Raw genomic sequence first — 15,224 nt, forward strand, 5'->3', positions numbered from 1 at the left:
CCACCCAACCACTACTTCTTACATAAGCAAGAAGTATCAAAATAAATAAGAAATCATAATAATGAAGAAAAGTAATAGCATCAACTAAGCTATATCATGCCTATCAGCCAAATTCTAAGAAAATGGTCCACACAATTAAATAAACAACAAACATAATCAATCATCACACTAGCATATCAATGAGTTTCACAATCAATTCATTCCATCATTCATCTACCAAACAAGTATTAGACATAGGATCTATTTTACTTGTATTTCCAATTTTACCCTTGTATTTTGGGGTATTTTAGTCATAGGATTTATTTTCTTTGTATTTCCCATTTTACCCTTGATTATAGGGTGCTTTAGATCATAGGTTTTTATTTTTGGGCTAAGGTATTTGATTAGGGTGGGAACAAAAACCTAGACGTATTTTTGTGGCTATTGGACCTATTTTTGGTGTTAGAAAGGCTTAGGCCCAAGTGGAGGGCAAAGGTTGCATGGTCTTATCATGCACCTAGAAGTAGCCTAGCTAAATCCAAAGATTCCATCCTTGGCCACCAAGTTACATCTAGGGTTAATTTGAGTTTCATTTGGTGTGCATTTGGCTTGTGAATTTCGGCCATGCACTCTCCAAATGCAACCCTAGATGCCTCCAACTCTTATAAATACCCTAGGGTATGCATCATGTAAATACTTTGGATTATATGAATTTGAGAGAGCATTTCTTTGCCTCAAATCCTATCCTTAGTCCCTAGGTTAACTTCGGCTAACCAACTTCATTCTCCACCCTTGGAGAGTGAAACCCTAGAGTGGCCTCAACCTTCACTTGGAGTGAGCCTACCCACCTTGAGCACCATACACTTCTGCCCACCCTCACTATCTCACGCCTATCATCACTTTTCCACCTTAAAAATACCCAACCATTTTCCCTTTGGTGAGCCTTGATCTTTAGGCAAGGTGACCCTCTTCAAGACGTCATTGTGAACCATGGAAAGGAGGTCCCCATTAGAAGGTGGTACATGCATATACTCCAGTCTTCAACTTGCCTATTCTTATTGTCGCCACCCGCCGAAACGGACCTTGGCATTCGCGACGATGGTCAGACTCTTATTAATGTTTTGAAAAGTGATGGATTGTTAGAACGACTTATTCTCAAACTGAGACCTTATCGAACTAACAATTTTATTAAATGATTCACTAATCCATGTTAATCCCAAGCGGGACCCTCCATAGATTAGTGGTTTTCGCAAAAGGTAGGGTTCTTGGAGTCGCCACCAATATTTTACTCAAAACATTGGAAAAAGATTTAAGGCAATTGATTTTATAAATCAACCTTGGCCATTACAACCAGAGTTGGGTAAGGGAGTCGGTTACGTGCGGGGAAGGTGTTAGCACCCCATAGCGCCCCTTTCGGGTTCCCTATGACGAATTATTTCATAAATAACAGTGTAAAATTACTAAATTACCCCTATTTATTGTAAACGATTATAAACGAGATATCTACATTATGAAAACTTTAAACATGTAATGCAGCAATCAGAAAGCAATAAAGGAAAGCGATAAGAGAAAGGATTTGGAAAGGAAACCTTTGAAGCGTGCTTTTATATCAATGAAATCTAGGAGGCTTTTTGGCGCTCCCTCTCTCTACAAGCTCGCTCGCTCCTTCCTAAATAATTTTTGACTATGGAAATCCAAAAGATTTCCCTTCGACTAAGTTCGAGACTCAAGCAAATGGCTCGTGACTCAAGAACTTCGTCGGATTGACTCTCAGAGCGATTTCTAGGGCAGAACACTGCTCAAAAACCCCAGAATACTCAAGGAGAGAGTCAAAACTGTGTGGAAAAGTGTCAAATGACGTCCAAATGACGTCTTATTTATAGGGGTGAGGCGCAGTATGGCCCCTAGTGTCAATACGGCCCGTATTGAAGTTTTGAACTTCAATACGGCCGTATTGAATTCAATACGGCCGTATTGAGGTTCAAAAACATCAATACGGCCGTATTGGTTTCAGTACGGCCGTATTGCAGTTCAAAAATGCAATACGGGCCGTACTGAGCTTCAAAGAGGCCGTATTGAGCTCCACTCCTCTCACTTTCTTATTTTTAGCTACTCTAAGACCTCTAAACCTACAGATAGTCATCCTATGGTCTTCTGGGAGTCCTTCTGGCTGACTTTCCATTAATCTTTGAGAGTCTTTGAGTCTTATTTCAGACCCGGACAATTTTAGGGGTCTACAGCTGCCCCCCCTTTACTTAGTCAAGCGGCTTTTTAGTGTACCGGTTGACAAGTAAAGGAGTTGACCCAATTGTCCGGGGAGTAGGCCATCCTTCTGACTTGTAGTGTCTTCCGGTGGAAAATTGTTGAGTAGCCTCTCCAGGTTGAGTATTAGTCGTCGCCTCTCAAGGCTCATGCATACCTCCGTGTTCTTGACAACCTCGGGGTAGCTGAGTACCGCCTCTCTAGGCTATACCAACGTGTTCTTGACAACCTCGTGGTAGTTGCATACCTCCGTGTTCTTGACAACCTCGGGGTAGCCGAGTACCGCCTCTCCAGGCTATACCAACGTGTTCTTGACAACCTCGTGGTAGTTGCATACCTCCGTGTTCTTGACAACCTCGGGGTAGCCGAGTACCGCCTCTCCAGGCTATACCAACGTGTTCTTGACAACCTCGTGGTAGTTGCATACCTCCGTGTTCTTGACAACCTCGGGGTAGCCGAGTACCGCCTCTCCAGGCTATACCAACGTGTTCTTGACAACCTCGTGGTAGTTGCATACCTCCGTGTTCTTGACAACCTCGGGGTAGCCGAGTACCGCCTCTCCAGGCTATACCAACGTGTTCTTGACAACCTCGTGGTAGTTGCATACCTCCGTGTTCTTGACAACCTCGGGGTAGCCGAGTACCGCCTCTCCAGGCTATACCAGCGTGTTCTTGACGACACTGGCAGTTGCATACCTCCGTGTTCTTGACAACCTCGGGGTAGCCGAGTACCGCCTCTCCAGGCTCTGCTTCGGTGTTTCTGGCAACCTAGGCAGTTGAGTTTGCCCTCTCCAGGGATTTGTGATGATTTTGTCTCCACAGTCCACGATGCTGCTTCGACGATTGTTTTTGATTTTTGTGCCACTGAGGGCTGGATAACGCAGGGATCCGTCTAGGGGATGTGCAGTTACTCATAGGTTCTTGTGTCCCAACTTTCCATTGCATAGTTGGTGCCCATTGAGGAATTTCTGTTTCCTTGGGTTGTAGACACGAAGATGCTCTTTCTGAGATGAGCGGTGCCTTATGATTGGCTGACGTCTTTTCGACGTTGGTGGAGTATCCCGATTATCCTTATTCAGGTGACTCTTTTTGTTTTTCTGGTTTTGTTGCCTCTGTGTAGGCTATTATCTGCTGGGGGATTTTGTCATTGATTGTGATTAGCCTCTTCTGTTAGGCGGATCATCTTGACGCTTGATGTTTGGCTGAAAGCCGGATTCCACTTGGGGAATGTTTATTTGTCTTTTGTGATTTTTTTTTTTTTTTTTTTTTTTTTTTGAAGGGGTGCCTCTGAGTAGGCGAATGGGGATTTAAAATTTTATATATCCCAGAGTATTATTTAGAAAGCCTCTTCAGGCTTAGCTTCACTCATCGCTTGAGTTGGAAAGCTATCCTCCACTGAGGAAGTATGAGTCCTTTCGACTTGGATATTCTGTTTGGATGATCAAGCCTTCCTTGGGGAATCTTGCTGATCTTGGTTTGATAGCTCTCACTGGGGAATTTGGCCCGTGAGTGGAAGATGAGATATCTCTGGGGAGTATTATTTCGGCAAGCCTCTCCAGGCTCAGTTATTCTGATGAGGGAGTATTATTTCGGCAAGCCTCTCCAGGCTCAATTATTCTGTTATGATGAGAGAGTATTGTCGCCACCGGCCCGAAACGGGCTTTCGGCATTCGCGAAGGATGGTTGGACTCGTTTAATTGTTTAAAAATATGGATTGCTAGAATGACGTATTCTCAAACTGAGACCTTGTCAAACGAGCAATTTTATTAAATGTCTCACTAATCCATATTAATCCCAAGCGGGACCCTCCATGGATTAGTGGTTTTCGCAAAAGGAGGGTTCGTGGAGTCGCCACCAATGTTTTACTCAAAACATTGGAAAAAGGGATAAGGCAATTGATTTTATAAATCAACTTTGGCCATTACAACCAGAGTTGGGTAAGGGAGTCGGTTACGCGTGGGGAAGGTGTTAGCACCCCACAGCGCCCCTTTCGGGTTCCCTATGACAGATTATTTTCTAAGATAACAGCGTAAAATTACTAAATTACCCCTATTTATTCTAAGCAATTATAAATTAACTATCTACATGATGACTTATTAAATTATGCAACAAACAGAAAGCGGTAAAAGGAAGGATTGAAGGGAAACCTCTTGAAGCGTGCTTTTATATATTGCAAAAAATGAACTGGGAAGCGTTTTGGCGTTCCCTCGCTCTACAAGCCCGCTTCTCGCTCTCCTAGAACAAAATTTTAACTAAGGGAATCAAAAAGATTTCCCCTCGACTAGGTTCGATCCTCAAGCAAAATGGCTCGGGGCTCAAGAACTTCGTCGGATCAACTCTCCGAGTGATTTCTAGGGCAGAACACTGCTCAAAAACCCCAGAATACTCAAGGAGAGGGTTGAAACTATGTTCAAAAGTGTCGAATGACGTCCAATTGACGTCATATTTATAGGGAATAGGCGCAATACGGCCTACAGGAGCAATACGGCCGTATTGAAATTTTTGAACTTCAATACGGTCGTATTGAGTTCAATACGGCCGTATTGAAATTCAGAAATTTCAATACGCCCGTATTGGTTTCAGTACGGCCGTATTGAAGTTTCAGAAACTTCAATACGCCGTATTGAGTTCACTGCGGCCGTATTGAAGCTTCAATACGGCCGTATTAAGTTCAGTACGGCCGTATTGGGCTTCATTCCCTCCACTTCCTTATTTTGAGCTATTCTAAGACCTCTAGACCTACAGAGAACCCTCCTAGGGCCTTCCAGGAGTCCTTCTGGCTGATTTTCCTTCAGTCTTCGAGAGTCTTCAAGCTTTATTTCCGACCCGGACAATTTCAGGGGTCTACAGCTGCGCCCCCTTTACTTAGTCGGACGGCCTTTTGGTGTACCGGCTGACAAGTAAAGGAGTTGACCCAATTGTCCGGGTGATGCGCCGACCTTCTGACTTGTAGCGTCTTCCGGTGGAAAATTGTCGAGTAGGCTCTCCAGGTTTTGCTTTGCTTGCTGCCCAAGCTGTAAGCTGTGAGTACCGCCTCTCCGGGCTTAGCTTCACTCTTTGTTTGAGCCGGAAGCTAAGTACCCTTGTGACAATGATAGCAGTGTGAATTTCGCCTCTCCAGGCTTAGTCTCGCTCTTTGTTCGAGCCGGAAACTAAGCACCTTTGTGACGACGGTGAGCAGTGTGAGTTTTGCCTCTCCAGGTTTTGCTTTGCTTGTTGCCCAAGCTGGAAGCTGTAAGTACCGTCTCTCCAGGCTTAGCTTCACTCTTTGTTCGAGCCGGAAGCTAAGTACCCTTGTGACAACGGTAAGCGGTGAGTACCCTCTTTCCAGAGATAGCTTCGCTCATTGCTCGAGCCGGAAGCTGCATACCTCCGTGTTTGTGACGACGGGGTAGCGTGAATATCTCCTTTCCCGGGATTTTGTGATGATTTTGTCTCCACAGTCCACGATGCTGCTTCGACGGTTGTTTCTGATTTTGTGCCACTAGGGGCTGGATAACGCAGGGATCCGTCTAGGGGATGTGCAGTTACTCATAGGTTCTTGTGTCCCAACTTTCCATTGCGTAGTTGGTACCCACTGGGGAATTTCTGATTCCTTTGGGGTGCAGACACAAAGATGCTCTTTCTGATGTGAGCGGTGCCTTATGATTGGCTGACGTCCTTTCGACGTTGGTGGAGTATCCCGGTTATCCTTGTTCGGGTGTCTCTTTTGGTTTTCTGATTTTGCTGCCTCTGTGTAGGCTGTTATCCACTAGGGGATTTTGTCGTTGATTTTGATTAGCCTCTTCTGTTAGGCATATCAGCTTGACGTTCAATGATTGGCTGAGAGCCAGATTCCACTTGGGGAATGATTATTGATTTTTTTATTTTTCTCCTTTTGCAGGGATGCCTCTTGAGTAGGCGACTGGGGATTTGGGGATCTTATATATCCCAGAGTATTATTTAGGAAGCCTCTACAGGCTTAGCCTCACTCGACACTTGAGTTGGAGAGCTATCTTCACTGAGGAAGTTTAAGTCCTTTGACTTGGATATTCTGCTTGGGAGATCGTACTTCCATTGGGAATGTCGTCGATCTTGCTTTGATAGCTCTTGCTGGGGATTTTGAGTCCAAGAGCGTGAGTTGAGGTTTCTCTGGGGAGTATTATTTCTGCGAGCCTCTCCAGGCTCAGTTATTCTTTGATATGGAGGATGAGGAGTATTTTGGTAAGCCTCTCCAGGCTTAGTTATTCTGTACAAACTGTTTGTTGGATTTTCTGTATCCTTGCTTTTTTATTTTCGGTTTTTTCTATATTTTGCCTTTTCTATGTTTTTGGCTTTTGCTGTACAGAATTTAAATTGCTAGAGAATTTTGAATTCAAAAGTGGCAAATTTCATTACTAAAAGTGAATTTGTACAAGAAAAATTTGAGAAATGGGGCTAAGCCCATCCAAATTAGTACATGAAAAAGCAATAAAACAGAAGCCAGTCTTCACTCCTCTGCTGGCGGGTCCTGTGGCGGGTCCGGGAAGCGGTGATGCATCCAGACGGAGAGGTTGTCGAACCCCTGCACCAAGGTATCTAGTCGAGCATCTGTACTCTGCTGCCATGTGCCGATGCTATGCTGAAAAGCATCGAATCGAGTATCGATGCTTTGCTGTAAAGCGTCAAAGCGGGCATCAAAGTAGGCCCTATCCGACTGCGAAGTGCCGGTCTCTGGCTGTGGGCTGCCATCGCCCTCAAAGTCGAGGTCATTGAGGATGTCGGCATAGGCATCGGGGCCATCTACTCGTACAAACCCTCCAGCTGATCTAGTAATGATCCTCATGCTAATCAAAGTGGTAGCACCGATCAGCTTTGGCGCCAGCGCCCTTGGCTCTTCGCCATCGGGGCATCCCCATGTCTCCGCCAGCTGTGAAAGGAGTGGGGCGACCAAGATATACCCCTGTCTAGATTCTCCTCCCTCTCGTGCCCCCAGCTTCTTCACATGCTCGAGGAAGAAATATCCCGGGTTGGCCTTCCGTCCGGTGGCCATGCAATATAATGCCAGCAGGTCCGGACGAGTAATCGACTCGGGGCTCTTGGACCTGCCGTGGATAGTACTGGTAAGGATCTTGTGGCAGATTCGAAGAGCGGTCGGAAGCCGGGAGCCCTTTACCCCTGAATGGTAATCCTCTCGGCCAGTGAGCAATCTCCACATGTCAACCGGAGTCCACTGATCTGGCCACTCGCATATGGCATCACGAAATTCCAGCTGATCAGTGCGGCTGAAAAATCCCGCATGGACATTGAACTCGTCCAAAGTCAAGGAGCGGTACCCCCTGATTCATCCAGAAATCAACCGAGCAGACATCTTCCCCATAACTGTTCGTCGACTCAGTAATACCGACGGAGGCCAGGAACTCCTTCGTGGCTGTCAAGTACAGCTGAGAAGGGGGATCAAGGAGAAATCCCCATCCTATGCTGCCGAAGTAACCCCTGACGTCATCCTCCAAGCCCACTGCTCGGAGAAGGTCAAAGTCAAGCACCCTTGACGGCTCGAAGTTGAACGTCTCTATGAGCTCCAGCCGTTGCCTGTGTCGGTCTGTCATCTCACGTCGAGCTGGGGCTCTCTGTCTTTTTCGGGATGACTCTGCCATTTCTGAGAAGCTATCTAGGGTGCACTCACAAACAAAATATGCGGGGAATGAAGATTGGTATGCAAAAGTGAGAGGGGGGAAGGCTTATTTATAGAAAAGTTTTCGCCAGTACGGCCGTATTGAATATAATACGGCCGTATTGGCTTTACCGTTATTGCACAAATGTGGCAATCAATACGGCCCGTATTGAATGGAATACGGCCGTATTGAGCGTCAATACGCCCGTATTGTGTTTAATACGCCGTATTGAATACGAAACGTTGCTTCAACGTTTACCTTGATACGCCCGTATTAAACTCAATACGGGCGCATTGATTCATCATTTTTTTTTTTTTTTTTTTTTTTTTTTTTTTTTTAAACAGAGAATAAGTGATCTTCCAGTACACCTATCATTTGTATGCATGTATGCAGTATATGATGCACCTAATTCTATTTGATTCATTTTTCCAAAAGAATTAATCGATGCGTTCTTCTGTTTGGATTTTTGCCATTCCTCTAGACGAGCTGTGCTCTGCCGATTTCTGTAACCGAGGAATGATGCGTATTTGATTTTGGGATTTGGCGTCATCAACCAAATAATCCTTCCCTTCCTTTAGAAGATGTGTCAACCCTCCTATTGACCACTATATCTCCATGTTTCCACTAGATTATTCAAAAATCGTTGGGACAAGAGAGAAAAGAAGGAAAAGATATATTTTTCAAAAGTTTGTGTTTTAGAGGGGATTGTTTTATTTTTGAAAAATGGATTTTGTAAGAATGGCGGGCCAATGGTAGGCTTAAGTGTTTAGGCTTGTTCAATTAAACACTTATGAAGTTAAGCACATCTTCGTTATTAATGATTGTGCTTTGACAACTTGGATAGCTTTTCTTGAGCTCCTTGCTGAATTCAATTGATGATACCATCATGGATTTATTTTGTTCCCTTTTTTGACGGCCCTAACTTTTGCCTAAAACACCCATTTGTGATGTCTTAGCGGGCTTTTGTTTTTGTTCATTACTTTGTAACCCTAATTTTTGCCTAGGTCACCCTTTTGTGGGATTCCTAGCGGGTCTTTTGCTCTTATTTTTGCGCAGTCCCCTTTTTGGGTTTCCTGCCGAGCTTATTATTTTTAGGATTTCTTTATCCATGATGGCACTTATTGAGGCCAAGAAAAGGTGCTCCAAGCTATCATGCACACTTCCACATAAAAATGATGCGGGTTTATTGATTATTAAGACGATTTTAACCTCACTTATGTTTATTCAAACAGGGTTAAATGACGTGGTTTAGAATTTTATTGCAAGCAAGAAAAGAAGCAATAAAGAATTAGTGAAGAATGATTTTATTATAATCATGATGGAAACATGTGCCCTATAGAGGCTCGGGGGTCGGGCTGTCCCCGAGGAGTGATCTCTAATAGTCACTGAATTTACACATCCCTATTAGAAGGAAAAGGACACTTGATGACGACAGCTGGCCTTGACGTTTGTGAACCAGCCTTCCTAAAGATCTGGCTTAAAGAACGTCGAGAAGGATCTTGATTCCTCTTCGTCCTTTGATCTTTAACAGGGTTGTATCCTAACCCTTGTTTCCCCCGGATTGTCCTTGATAATGGGTAGCTCCGGGATTCCTTGGGAGTTCTTGCCTAATCCTTGTCCTGGCAAGTATCCGTTCTTTGTGAGCATATGGGCTACCTTCTTCATTTCTCGGGGAAACGTTTCAACATTGGCGATTTCCAATGCTTGGAAGGCGGTTTCCAAAGCTTCCTCTGCTGCATCCACATAAGGTATGTTGGATGGCTTACTGATGAGTATGTCGTCTTCAGCTTGCACGGTCACCAGTTTGTCACCCACAATGAATTTGACTTTTTGGTGGAGCGTAGAGGGTACAGCTTTCGCATCATGAATCCAAGGTCGGCCTAGGAGACAGCTGTATGCAGGAGTAATATCCATCACTTGGAATTCGACGTTGAAGATGGTGGGTCCAATTTGGATTGGAAGATTGACTTCTCCCACCACTTCTCTTTTAGAACCGTCGAAAGCTCGAACGATCATGTTGCTCGGGCGCATTTGGACTCCCTTGATTGCCACTTGATCAAGAGTTCTTTTGGGCATCACATTCAAGGAAGATCCGTTATCCACCAAGACTTTTGCGATGTGATACTCCTTGCACTTTACAGAGATGTGCAAGGGCTTGTTGTGATTAGGTCCCTCGGCGGGGATTTCTTCATCGGTGAAAGTGAGGTGATCATTAGCCGTGATGTGGCTAACAATTCCCTCAAACTTGTCTTGGGAGATGGTATGCGACACATATGCCTCGTTCAAGACCTTCAACAGAGCTTGCCGATGCGGTTCGGAGCTTAGGATCAACGACAACAAAGTGATCTTTGCTGGTGTCTTGTGAAGTTGATCCACAATGGAGTACTCGCTTTGTTTGATGAATTTTAACAACTCATCAGTCTCCTCCTCGGATTCTCTATCTTCCTCGGTTTTCTCCTTTTCTTTTCCTTTATTCTTGGGAGCTTTATCGTGCAGATCTTCGGGAGTGTAGATCCTGCCACTCCTAGTCATGCCCCCAAGTCCAGCGATGTTGGAGATATCGCTGTCGGCAGAAGAACGGATGTCGTATATCCATGGCACAGCCTTATTTGTTTTGTAGGGGAAAGGCCTTGGAGCGACAATCCTTAACGGCGTCGGACCTTCCCTTTCGTCTGTTTTGATTACAAACAACGGCGTCGTCGTGTGTTCGCTTTGCGCAGTTGTTGATTTGCATTTAATGACCAATGGCGTGCGATCCATTCTAAACATACGCATCGATTATTTCTTTCTTTTTATTAACATTTATTATTAAATTACCGGGAGAGATAAATGCAAATGAATGACTATGAAATGCAAAGGCAATTGAGAGATTTCATAAATCACAACACTTGATTTCATTGATCATAGAAAGTGTACAACTTATCATACAATGCTTTGAAGCAATTTTTTACAATATAAGAAAAGCCGATAAAAACCCACAGGCGGGTTCATTTTTCTTCTCCATTCGTCTTCGGCTTCCTCCACATGGCGTGCTATTGCTTCAACTTGCATATGGACGGCTTGGCTCATATCATCACTACTTTTCTGAGCATCCTTCGCCTTTTGAGTGTAATAGTTGATCATGGCCTGCAACTCGTTAAGCTCGTCTTCGGCTCGATCCTTCTCTTCTCGGAGTCTAGCTATTTGTGCTAGTCCCTCCCTTTCCTTTTTGCGGAAATCGGAAAGGTTTGTGGTTTGTTGTTGAGCAACTTCCCGCCATTGTTGTGCGTCGGATCGAGTCAAGAGCAGATCTTCTTGCATGTTCTTGATCAACTGTGCCTGCCTTGCATGTTCGGCTTCCAGGTGTGCTATCTTTGCGTTGACTTCTTGGAGTTGACTACTCGGTTCAACTTTTGGCATTTTGGATACCTGAGTAGTCTCCTCATTGAGGTTAGCACACTCGTCCTTGAGCCGCTCTATCTCGTGGTCTTTCTTCTTGCATTGCCTTTGAAGACCATCAATAGTAAAACTGGATTCCTCATTTTTCTCTTCAAGAACTCTCATTTGAGCTCCCATAATTTCCAGCTTTTTGGTCAAGGCGTCGACTTGTTCTTGCAATGCCTTCCTTGTTGCTGTGGTTGCACAAGAAGTGGATGGTTGAGGCACCCCCCTCTTGCTCCTCCATTCCTCATAATCAATGGAGACGGATACCCGAGGCTTTCCAAGTTCGAGATCTCCCTCATAGGTTGGTTTCTCCCACGCTCTCATGACAGCGTGCATGTCCTTCTGATGCTCATAATCGAAAGAGAAACACAACCCTCCAAGCTCCTCTATAGTAGGAATGATCTGAGTCCTCATCAGTTGCCTCATAACCAATCTTGGTGAGTAGGCTATGCATCCTCTGAGGCCCATTAATGGTATGCTTGGATAACTGCCGCATCTCATCAATACATTGCTTGGACGGAACCAAGGGCAAACCCACGTGAAGTGTTCAATACTCCACTGTTCCATCTCCTCCTTCCACTCGGAAGCATCTCGGCGGCGTACGGGGATCTTCGAAAAACTTCTCAACGGATCGGGCAAAGTCCCCATATGACTAAAGGCATAAAAGTGTGTGATGCCCCACACATACAACAAGGAGGTGCAGCATCGAATGGTTTTTCCTTGCTTCTGTTGAGACAAATGCACAGAGAGCAAGGTGTCGGCAAGAATGGCAGGCACGGGACTCTTCATGTGCACGTCCCAAGCGAAGAAAGCGTCCATTGCAGCATGGTCCACTGTGTTAGCGTAAAAGGGGAAAAGGATCATCCCAAATACAGCTAACGCTAGAGTCTTGTTGAAAGCTAACCAATCTCCCTCACCAGCCAAGGAAGAAAGGTGGTCTTCAATCATAGCAAGCTTCCAACCTTTAATACTGCCGTTCCCCACTAAGGCAGCTGATCGTGATGGTAATTTGACCTGAGTGGCAACTCTCTCCACGGCCACATGGTTATCATGAAAGATATAGACCCCAGCTGATTTGGGCCATCGTAGCATGAGCTCGTACTCCTCGAGAGTAGGAACTAGGTCAAACTGGGGGAACTCGAAACAATGTAGATCGAGACTCCAAAAGTGGACCAATGCTCTCAGAAAAGATGGATCCACACAAATCTTCATCAAGTCGAGAACTCGTCCATAGGATTTTTCGAACTCCAAACGAGCCTCTCGTGGCATCAAGGTACAGAGGTGATCCAACCTCTCGGCACGGTATAATAAGAAGTCCACTTTCTTCAATTGCCCTTGCATTCCCCTAGATCCCTCCATGATCTACAATAAAATGCATGATATGAGATGATGGAGATGAATATGCATGCATAGTGTTTATTTAACTAAGCATTATCATGTTTTTTGGGATTTTCCTAACATGATGCATGATATTGCTTGGTTTGGGTAAATATCATTATTTTTTGATATTTTGTATCTTTTTGTATTTTTGGGTGAAAAGGGAAACTACCTATATGAATGTAATGAAGGTAGACGTTAACACCATGTACTTAGAAGATCCTTATTCCTATTTATTATTATTATTTTTTTTTAAAAGGATAGGAATGTTGTATGTTTAAAGAAATGCAATGTATGCTCAAACAATTTCACATAAACAATGCACAAACAATTCACTCATCCACGAACAGTCACGAGCAAATCACGAGGTAGGGGTCTCCTGCAGAAAAGTGCATATTCAAGGAGGATCTAACTGTTCTCACTTGGTCAAAGGCCCCCAAGGTGCCCCCATTATAGGGACCCAATTCCTCTCGTCGTAGGTCGATGGAAAGCTCCAACGCACCGTCGGACTCAAGTTCATGGTTATCACCTTGAGTGATGTTTTCCGACAACGGTCTCATAGGCTCCTATAAACCCATCAACCGGCCGTACTAACATCCACTCCCTATGGATTACCACTCATGCCCCCGGGTATAGAGGGAACTGTTGTGTGCAAAGGTTTGTGTGCAATTTATTTCAAACAATTGCGGAAATTTAAACAAACAACAGTTATTTTAAAGCCAAATATATAAAGCATGTTATCACACAAGCAAGGGGTAATGAAGTAATTTTAACTATTATTTATTAAAAATAATCTGTCACTAAATGGGACTGACTCTCGAGGCTTCCCCAGTGGAGTCGCCATCTGTCGCCACCCGGCCCGAAACGGGCTTTCGGCATTCGCGAAGGATGGTTGGACTCGTTTAATTGTTTAAAAATATGGATTGCTAGAATGACGTATTCTCAAACTGAGACCTTGTCAAACGAGCAATTTTATTAAATGTCTCACTAATCCATATTAATCCCAAGCGGGACCCTCCATGGATTAGTGGTTTTCGCAAAAGGAGGGTTCGTGGAGTCGCCACCAATGTTTTACTCAAAACATTGGAAAAAGGGATAAGGCAATTGATTTTATAAATCAACTTTGGCCATTACAACCAGAGTTGGGTAAGGGAGTCGGTTACGCGTGGGGAAGGTGTTAGCACCCCACAGCGCCCCTTTCGGGTTCCCTATGACAGATTATTTTCTAAGATAACAGCGTAAAATTACTAAATTACCCCTATTTATTCTAAGCAATTATAAATTAACTATCTACATGATGACTTATTAAATTATGCAACAAACAGAAAGCGGTAAAAGGAAGGATTGAAGGGAAACCTCTTGAAGCGTGCTTTTATATATTGCAAAAAATGAACTGGGAAGCGTTTTGGCGTTCCCTCGCTCTACAAGCCCGCTTCTCGCTCTCCTAGAACAAAATTTTAACTAAGGGAATCAAAAAGATTTCCCCTCGACTAGGTTCGATCCTCAAGCAAAATGGCTCGGGGCTCAAGAACTTCGTCGGATCAACTCTCCGAGTGATTTCTAGGGCAGAACACTGCTCAAAAACCCCAGAATACTCAAGGAGAGGGTTGAAACTATGTTCAAAAGTGTCGAATGACGTCCAATTGACGTCATATTTATAGGGAATAGGCGCAATACGGCCTACAGGAGCAATACGGCCGTATTGAAATTTTTGAACTTCAATACGGTCGTATTGAGTTCAATACGGCCGTATTGAAATTCAGAAATTTCAATACGCCCGTATTGGTTTCAGTACGGCCGTATTGAAGTTTCAGAAACTTCAATACGCCGTATTGAGTTCACTGCTGTAGACCCCTAAAATTGTCCGGGTCGGAAATAAAGCTTGAAGACTCTCGAAGACTGAAGGATAATCAGCCAGAAGGACTCCTCGAAGGCCCTAGGAGGGTTCTCTGTAGGTCTAGAGGTCTTAGAATAGCTCAAAATAAAGAAGTGGAGGGAAAAAGCCCAATACGGCCGTACTGAACTTAATACGGCCGTATTGAAGCTTCAATACGGCCGTACTGAAGTCAGTACGACCGTATTGACACTTCAATACAACCGCAGCGAACTCAATACGGGCGTATTGAAATTTCTGAACTTCAATACGACCGTATTGAACTTCAATACGACCGTATTGAAGTTCAAAAATTTCAATACGGCCGTATTGCCCCTGTAGGCCGTATTGCGCCTATTCCCTATAAATATGACGTCAATTGGACGTCATTCCACACTTTTTCACTCAGTTTTGACTCCCTCCTTGAGGATTCTGGGGTTTTTGAGCAGTGTTCTGCCCTAGAAATCTCTCTGGGAGTCGATCCACGAAGTTCTTGAGCCCCGAGCCATTTTGCTTGAGGATCGAACCTAGTCGAGGGGAAATCTTTTTTGATTCCCTTAGTTAAAATTTTGTTCTAGGAGAGCGAGGAGCGGGCTTGTAGAGCGAGGGGAACGCCAAAACGCTTCCCAGTTCTTTGCAATATAAAAGCACGCTTCAAGAGGTTTCCCTTCAATCCTT

This window comes from Cajanus cajan, chromosome 7 (genome assembly GCF_000230855.2).
Source record: "Cajanus cajan strain Asha chromosome 7, NIPB_CcT2T_4, whole genome shotgun sequence".
NCBI classification, from domain to species: Eukaryota; Viridiplantae; Streptophyta; class Magnoliopsida; order Fabales; family Fabaceae; genus Cajanus; species Cajanus cajan.